This window comes from Mangifera indica, chromosome 7 (assembly GCF_011075055.1).
Source record: "Mangifera indica cultivar Alphonso chromosome 7, CATAS_Mindica_2.1, whole genome shotgun sequence".
Taxonomy (NCBI): Eukaryota; Viridiplantae; Streptophyta; class Magnoliopsida; order Sapindales; family Anacardiaceae; genus Mangifera; species Mangifera indica.
Genome location: NC_058143.1, coordinates 17,718,559 through 17,728,280, shown reverse-complemented (window position 1 = coordinate 17,728,280; position 9,722 = coordinate 17,718,559).

Below are 9,722 nucleotides of genomic sequence, written 5' to 3'. Positions count from 1 at the left end.
TACGTGTGAATAAGCCTTTACCCAAAACTTTATAATAAATTAGTAGTTTCCAGATGTTGGGATTAATTTTTATAAATAGGTTACACATATAATTTTTATGCATAAATAATAACTTTTCATTACATAATTATATAATTAAAAATTAAAAATAAAATTATATTTAATTATATGATAATTATCGTTAATCGTGAATATAATATTATTGAATTTTTACATGCAGAGAATTACATATTTTAAGTGCTCTTCCTGGTCACACCCCGACCAATGGAATATTAACTATATAAATAACTTTAATAAGCAGGAATCTAAGATTCTATTTAAGATAACGTGTTAATTTGGAATATATCGTCACGATGACAATTACTGTTTGATTACGTTGCTTCCTATGGATCTCTTGTGTTTGGACTTACCCAAAAGTGTAATTATACAATTGTAAAATGTGATATTAATTTATTTTTATAAGATTAAAAAAAATAATGAAAGATTAGCAGTAATTTTTAGAAATTAACCTGATTGATTTAGATTGCGGGAGACGTTATTGATTATTTTTATTTTATGTGGTGTACTCCAAAGAAAAGGAGGAAGCTATCTATTCCATATCCTCATCCAGGTGCTGGGCCCCCCTACTGAACAGTCAAATTCTGGGCCCATGTACTGAACGGTGAAGAGACGATGAGCTAGCGGTGAGATTGTGAAGAAAATGGATAGGGTTGGACTGTTGGTTCCGGAAAGGAAGTTAGATTGATCGGGAAGTCTATCGTGCATGATGGTGACATGGGTGAGGTTGAAAAGAAGATATTTAATTATTGAATGATGAGGGGTATTATAGTAATAGCACACGTGTTTCTTTTTACCAGCGGCTGGTTGCGGTTGGTTTGAAAATGGCCCTTACCTTCGTTTTGGGCCAAATAAATCACAATTTCCCACCCAAAGTATCCTCTAATTTCAACTTTCCACCCTTAACTTTGAAAATTTTATTTACCCATACATAAACAATTAAAATTAATAAAATTTTAACCCCTCAAATTTTTATTTTTTTCCTTTAAACCCTAAAAACTAACAATTTTCTTTATAGACCAAATTTTAAAAAATAACATTTTCCCCCTAAGGTTTGATTTTCAAAATTCGACACTATCTCAGGTACTTTTTCGATGACATCTCTTTTCTCTTCCTCTGATGGTCGCTCTTCCACGATTTTTTCCTTCGATCGACACTCCTAAACCCAACAAAAGATGATGTTTCATTAAGAAAGACAAAACATCATATCCTCAACGAAGATGAGATTGTATTCCTCGATGAAAACAAGACGCTCGTTTTCATTGGAAAAGAAGAAGTTAGTTTTGTCTTTTCGATGAAGCTGAATTATTTTTGACGTTAATCAAAATTGTTCAAACTTCCAAATGAGAAAAGTTTGATCGTCGAAGGGAGAGGAGACCTAGAGAGATATTTGTTGTTGATGACGACATTTGATTTTACATTGAAAATTTAGAAACTAAATTCTAGAGGGGAATTGTCATTTTTTTTAAAATTGGGTTAGAAAGAAACTTTTAGTTTTAAAGTTTAAGAGAGAAAAGATAAGTTAAATTTTAGTTTATTTTTAATATTATAGATGAAATAACAATTTTACCTTTAAAACTATTAATTTTAATAATTTATAAGTGTGTATTTAAGATTTTCAAAATTAAAAGATAGAAACCGATTAAAGAATACTTTGGGTGCGAATAGTTATTTGGCCTTTGATTTAACAAAAATTGATTTCAGAAATATTTAATAAGCCCCTGTTGATTTAAAATAAATTCCCGTACGAATGCATCTTAACTTACTTTTACTGTTTAAACACCCATAAATTTAAAAAGGCCAAACCACTATTTCCCACCCAAGGTTTGATGTTTTCTTAAGTTTCCACCTTTTAACTATGGAAACACCAAACACTCACCCATGACCGGTTATATTTAACAAAACCCTAACGGTGGCAAGGGTAAAATCGTTATTTTTGCTATAATATTAAAAATAAACTAAAATATAATCTTTTTTGCCCCCCTAAACTTTAAAAACTAAAATTTTCCCCCAGCCTAAGTTTTAAAAAATAGAAGTTTCACCCTAGGGTTTGGTTTTGAAATCTCCGACGACCGTTTCGGCTCCATTATCGACGACCTCTCCCTCCCGAAGCAGTCTCTCCTTCCCGCGAATGCTTTCCTCCCATTTGGAGGCTCGATCGGCGTCGAAGATGCCTTGAGAGACAAAGAACTTCGTTGGGAAAGACGATCGTCTTCCTAGAAGAAAACCTCTGGGAAGACGACCGTCTTCCCAGACGAAGACCACGGCTTTGTCTTCGTCTGGGGAGACGAAGAACTTCGTCTGGGGAGACGAAGAACTTCGTCTTCCCCGACGAAGTTCTTCGTCTCTCAAGGCGTCTCCGATGCTGATCGAGCCTCCAAATGGGAGGAAAGTATTCGCGGGAAGGAGAGGCTACTTCGGGAGAGAGAGGCCGTCGGCAATGGAGCCGGAACGATCACCAGAGATTTCAAAACCAAACCCTAGGGTGAAACTATCATTTTTTAAAATTTAGGCTTGAGGGAAAATTTTAGTTTCTAAAGTTTAGGAGGGTAAAAAGAGATAAAATTTTTAGGCATTAGGGTTTTGTTAAATCTAATCGGCTATGAGTAAGTATTTGGTGTTTTCATAGTTAAAGAGGAACTTTTGAGAAAACATCAAACCTTGCGTGGGAAGTAGTCGTTTGGCCATTTAAAAAATACTACCGAACACCCCATGTGTCTGACTTTTTTGCAGTAATGTTGTGGTGACCACATGATTTTGGCCTCTTCATGTGCCTCAGTGGGCCCAGTGGTTTCAGAAATACAACCCTAATTTGTGTCTACTTTTTCCTATAGCCCTAGTGTGTGCATATAATAACTGGGGGCATTCATGACAAATCAATAAATCTATATCTATAAATAATATATATAAATTTATGTATAAATAATAATATATTATAATATAATTATATGATTTTAAATTAAAAATAAAATAATATTCAATTATATAATGATACACCATCATTTATATTTAAATTTTACTTATTATTTGTGTACATGATTTTCCTCTTAAGAAATAAGATCTATAGTGTATTTTTTAAGAGAGGGCAATTCCACCTACAATGTCATCTCTCCTCGAGTAAGGAACAAATTTCTAATAAAAATAAAAATACAGATAAGAATGATTAAAATCTTTATAATTGAAGATATAGATTAATATATTTTTGATCTATCTCTCTTCGATTTAAGATGGATAGAGGGGTGAAAATTTCTCTACAAAGGAGAGGAAGGAATTTTTTATTATCCTTATATCAAATATAAGAAAAGGTCTCTCACACAAAGACAAAAATAATAATTAAAGTATTCGATCTCTCTCAACTCGCCACCATCCCTACCTTCTCCATGGTTTGTGTGATGGTGCAACCTATTACTAATATATTATTAATTTTTCAGCACACAATTTTGTATTTTTTTATTTTTACGTCTTATAATTTAAAATATATATAGACAGTTTTTAAGATCTCATAAATTATATGCACCATTTATATATTTTTTTAAAATGATGTGGGACATCAGAGTTTGACCTCTTACCATGATTACTCGCATGCTTCTAGACAAAGACACTTAAACCCTTTCAATTTGATCTTTATTACAGTAAGGACCAAATATCTCTCGCCTTTTGACAGTACGCACCCATTGGTTTAAAAAATATGCCTCTAATCTTCGTGTGCATAACCACTAATTGATTTAAAAAGTATGATTAATTTAATTTTCAAATCTATAATTTTAACAAAACAAATGCATTGATTTTTAAACTAATAAAAAAATATATATTTTAAATATATAAAATAGATACATAAATAATATATTATTATATAATTATATAATTTTAAATTATTTTATATACCTATTTTATATACTTAAAATATATATATGTAACATTGCTAACAGTGTTACAAATTTTAGAAGTTAAATTATTTAAATGAATAGTATATATCCCATGTCCTCCAAACTTTGACAATATAACTTAACGATTCATACAAAAATTAAAAATAATAAATTTATGTATACTCGTTTTTAATACATAAATATATATAATTAAATAATTTTAATTTAAAAATAAAATATATATATTATAATTATATAATAATATATATAAATATATATATTTAAAATATATCTATATAATATTACTTATAAATGAATTTAAGGCGGGAAACAGTCAGATTTTTTTTTTTTTAACTAGCGAGTACAAAATAATAATAATAATAAAAAAATAAATAGGGGCGTTTATTCTGCAAGAAAAGGAAAAAAGTGAAATAATAATTATAGATAACGTAAGATTGAAAGGACGAATAAATATAAATAAATATTAATAGGGGATAATATTATAAAAAGGGTAGTGGCGCCCGTGGTTTTGAGCATGGGTCGCGCCCAGCGTTTTGAGTGTGGGGGAATAAATTTCTTTCTTCCTCTGCACGTGTAAAGTAAGCAAGCTTGAACGTGAAACCTTATCTTAGATTCCTTTTAATTAATAATATAATTAACACAAAAAATTAAGAAAAATCATGTTTCAGTTGTAAATTATTATTAATAGGAAGAACAATTATTTCCCATCAAATTTTTTTTTTTTAATGAATGATCTTATTCTCAAATTTTAAAACTAATATATTCTTATCTCTTGTTTTTTTTTTCTGTCAACTTGAATTATAAAAAGATATTTTAAATAATTTTTTAATTTAATTATAAATCTTAATTATAATTATATTATTTTTTATTATCTTTACATTTTTACATGTTTTTTCTCTTAATTATTATTTTTTTCGTATTTACTATCAATAATACAAACTTTTTTACCATTATCGATCATAGATTGTATCTTTTTACTTTTAAATATCTATTTCATTTTATAATCTTAAAATAACATTCAATTATGTGTTGTCATTGTTTTTTTGTATCATGCCACATGTTTTGGTTGAATTTGTGTTTGGATGAGGTAGAATGGAGCGAAGTCATAGGGGTGGTGGCCGTGAATGATTTAGGAAGTTGATGGGAGATTGTATAATGAGATTTGGAGGTGGGAAAGGGGGCAACGTGACAAAGGAGAGAAGTGTTGGTAGGAGAGTTGGAAGTGGAGCTTATGGGTGATATTTAGCAATGCGAAATATTTGGAGGTTTTAATAGGGGAAGGGCTAGGACTATGATGCTTGAGTCAGTGGATACTGCTCCACACTGGCTTAACTTAGTGTCACTGATGGGTCAAGCCATTGGCAAATGTGCTTTTGGATTTTGGGTTTTAGACTTGGGACTCTGATGTTTTTGGTTGAGAGTTTGTTGGAGTGTTGCTTATGAAATTCTCTTGCATGTCGGTGAAGACAAGGGTTGGTTGGAGGGATTGTGGTTTTTATAGAGAGTTTGGTGGCGACAATTATGTAATAAATCATTAAATTGTAGTTTTACTATTTTAACCTTATTATAAGGATATAAAAATAATTAAATTTATTATGTTAATATTTATTTTTCAAAAATCAACTGTCAAAAGTATTTTTATCTTTTTTATATTTTCACCCTAAAATGTCATGAAATTCATTGACATAATTGGATAAATGTAAGTAAGGATAGATTCGAAGCACACTTGTTCGAGTTTAATACAAATTTTATTCGAATGAATCTAAACTCTAATTTGACATATACGAATTTCAATCTTGAAATTCGAATTAAAATATATTTAAAAATTGATTACAAGTTTGAATCTAAATCCAAATTGAGTTTCTCAAAAATAAGTTTTGTTTTACTTTATTCAGACTCAATTTAACTCAAATTCAACCGTAGATGTAAGATATGAAAATATCATTTTAAAAATTCTAAGGTGAGAAAGTGTCGGTCAAACAGAAAACAAGTGGTAAAAATGGTTGCTCCCCTTTAATAATAAATACCCTTAGGCGTCACGATGAAATATTTGTATTTATTTTTGTAATAAAATTTGTATTTACTAAAATTAAACAAACATTAACCGTAAACCAATTCGATTAATTTCCTTTTGTCCAACCACCCACAGACAATAGGTGATTGAAGAAAAAGAAACCCTTTTAGCTCAACTCAACTAATATTTTGGCCATTCACTCAAAATCATAAAAGCAATGAATGAATTTTCCATAACTTTTTTGCTCTAAAAATTAAGATTCTATAGATAGACCCATAGATAGGAGGATTAAATTATTTTCTACCCATGTTATGGTTAACCCATAATTAATTATATGTAAAAATAGCAAATATTGATTTTATTTTATTTTTTTACACCTTTTATCAACATTATTGGTGAGGTTAGATTGAAAAACAAGTGGTAGTTGTTGCGGTGGGGGGCCAAGAAGTGATGTGGATGTGATAATTATCAAATAAGAACAAAAGGAAGATGGATAAATTAAATTATAATATTATCGATTGGACCAAGATAAAACTAGACTAGGCAAAGCGGAACCACCACCGGCTACCAACGATTAAGACCTTGTTAAGGCAAAGCGACAGCCACACCACATGTAGAATTTGCCTCTATCTCCTTTGACTTTTGGGTACCGTCCAAACTAAAGTTGAAAGGTAAAGCCCATGTGTATTTGATATATAATTTGGATATTTAGATGATGTATTATTATGTGATTGAATATTATATTATTTTTAACACTTAATGACACATCATCTAATTACCTAATTAAATACTCAATATTAAATACACATAGTTTTATTAAAATTGAAATAATAATGATAACCCAATATAGTACTTTTGATTCTTTGTGGCCCAGTTGTTGTGATTATCCAATTGCATCCAATATTTAGTTAGATATTTAGATAATATATCGTTATATAATTGAGTATTATATTATTCTAAATTTAAAATCACTTAATCACTTAGTGACACATCATCTAATTATTTGACTAGTTATTCAATATTGAATACACATAATTTTATTGGAATTAAAATTACGATAGCAACCCAATATACCTCAGATTCCTTGTGGCCCAGTTTGTGAACTGTGATGCTTTGATGAACAACTAGGCCATGCCCACCATATCAATATCAATCTTTATTTCCTAAAATCCATATGGAATATTTTTATCAAATTGTGGGATATTGCTAAGTTAATATGCCAGCATCTTTTGTATGCACACATTGTCAATTTCACAGTTGTTTCAAGAAAACAGAAAATAATATCATCTTGGAATATGATTCTAAGTACCAAAATTTTCATCATCCAAGCAAATTTAAGTCTATGACTAGTGAATATGCAAGATTGATGTTTGAAATTAGGGTGAATTAATGCAATATAGAATTTAATTTTTTAAGTCTCCAGATTCATTCATTCTTAAAGTTGTAAAATATAGTTTTGTGGAGTTGCTATTCAAGGATTTCGATTTCATTTGGGTCAAGATCTTGTTCTTGAAAAAGTCTAAGTATCTTGAATTCTTATGGATGACTTAATGGCTCAGGTGTTACATTAAAAACCCACTACATGTATTAATTAATCACTTATTCACCTCAAAAAAAAAAAAAAAACCCTTAAAAAAATTGGACTCAATGGAGATTTTTGAATATCTTAATGTTGAGTGAAAGCTCCCCCTGCAAATTCTGGTGTATTTTCTTAATCACCAATAGATAGCTGAAATAGTGGCGTTGATCCAGTCATTGCTCTTGGATTTTTTATCACACAATAAAAATAGAAGAAGCCAACCAGAAGGGGAATCTATTGAAGCCAATCCGGGTTGCTTGGAGGATTGTCCGAGGCATTTGGAACTTCATGCTTGTCTTTTACACGTATATCTATCAACACTTCATTTTTTTCCTTTTATATACAGGACTGAGAATAAGCTCTGATGAGTAAGTTTATGTTTTTCTGTATTATCTCTTTATGGCTTTCATTATTATGTGAAAGAGGTCGAAACAGTAGTTAATTATATTGAAATCACCCATATTAATTTCTCTCGGTAAACATTAATCTTTCTCACCAAAAGTTTACATTATTAATGTGGAATCCGGTCTTATACTTTATTTTTAAAATTTTAACAAAAATATCGTATTTAATTAGATTGTTCTAAATATTTCAGTGTCTAATCAAAGTGTCCATTTCTGAAAATTATATAATAAAAAATCTCCATTTTATTTGATTTGATTTGATTTAGGTAGAGTTTGCTTTTTGGAAGAGTAACCAGCAGGGCCCATCATTTTGAAAAAGAAAAGCTGTGATATAGAAATGTGGTTTACACGTAGCCATGGCGTGGGGCTGTGGGCAACGTGTGTTTGAGTGGTCTTTTCTGAGGTGACTGGATTTAGAATCTGGACGGTGTCTGTAACGATCGTGTTGACATTACTCTGTATAAAATGAAGGAATCCCCAGTGTCTTTGGTTGTTAAAGTTGTGAGATATTAGTGGCTAGAATCAAAGATTGAGAGGATAATGCATTCATATTCCTGATAAGGGAAATCTATGGTCTCCATCAATCAATTTGTCACTGTGCACGCTTACTCATAATTTTCATAATTCTGGCCCAAGATCTGAGCACATTGAGTGTTGGGTCCGACCGTTTGAGTCCAGCTGAACATTAATTTGTAGGAACTGATGAGAAGAAAGCTCTATCACACAAAGCCATGGTGGCTTCAATGATCAATCTGTTGTTATATTGATGTTTTCCCCACTCTTAAGGAAATTGATCTCCCAATCAAACTTTAATCTTCCTACCCAGATCTAAAATGCAGTTGGATCTGGATCACAATTTGTCAGGCAGTTTTGGTTGGGCTTGTCTGTAGGTGTTCCACTGCAAACCCAATCAATTAATCGGACTTCAGAGCGAGAAAAGTATAAAACTTATTATTCACCTCGATTCTAGTACTCAATCCTAAAAGCTCACAAACCCAAAGGGGCAAAACTTAATCCCAAAAAGCTTACAGGCCCAAATTTAATTTGGTCCTTTCAGTAGTCTATCACTAATCCACCATTACCTCTTAATCTTTGAGATTCTCCTATATAACAACAGAATTAGAGCTAATAAACAGATGGGCTGGATTAGTGTACACTAGGTTGATACGGATTTAGAGAAAACACATGTATGTAAATAACAAATAGAGTTATACGGATAATGATTTTTAAAATTTGTATCCTACTTTTATAGGTATGGATTATCTATTGATATTAATTTTTTATTTTTTATTTATTTTTATTACATGAATAAATTTATTTATTAATTTGTAATATTTTTTCTTAAAATACATAAGTATTTTATCGAAGAACAAAAATTTACCTCTAACTATAAAATGTTTTTTTATAAATTTGAAGAATTTTTGTATTGAACACAAACTATGAAATGAATATTTATAACAAAGTAGTTAGTATTCATATTCTTTAAATTTATTTTCAATATAACAAATTCTTTAATTTTAAGATAAATTTGGGCTTATTTTATGTCAAAAGAAAATATATGAAATTTGTGTTAGATATGTTGTAAATTTGATATTGAAAAAGAAAAAATGAATTAAAAAAACAAATAACCCACAAATATACCTGACTACCTGCAAAATTCATTACCCATAGATATATTTATAAAACAAATACAAATTTAAAAATTTAAAACTTATATTTATTTTAAATAAATTATCTATGAATTTTACGATGACCCATTTATTTGGTTAGTTCTAATAAAA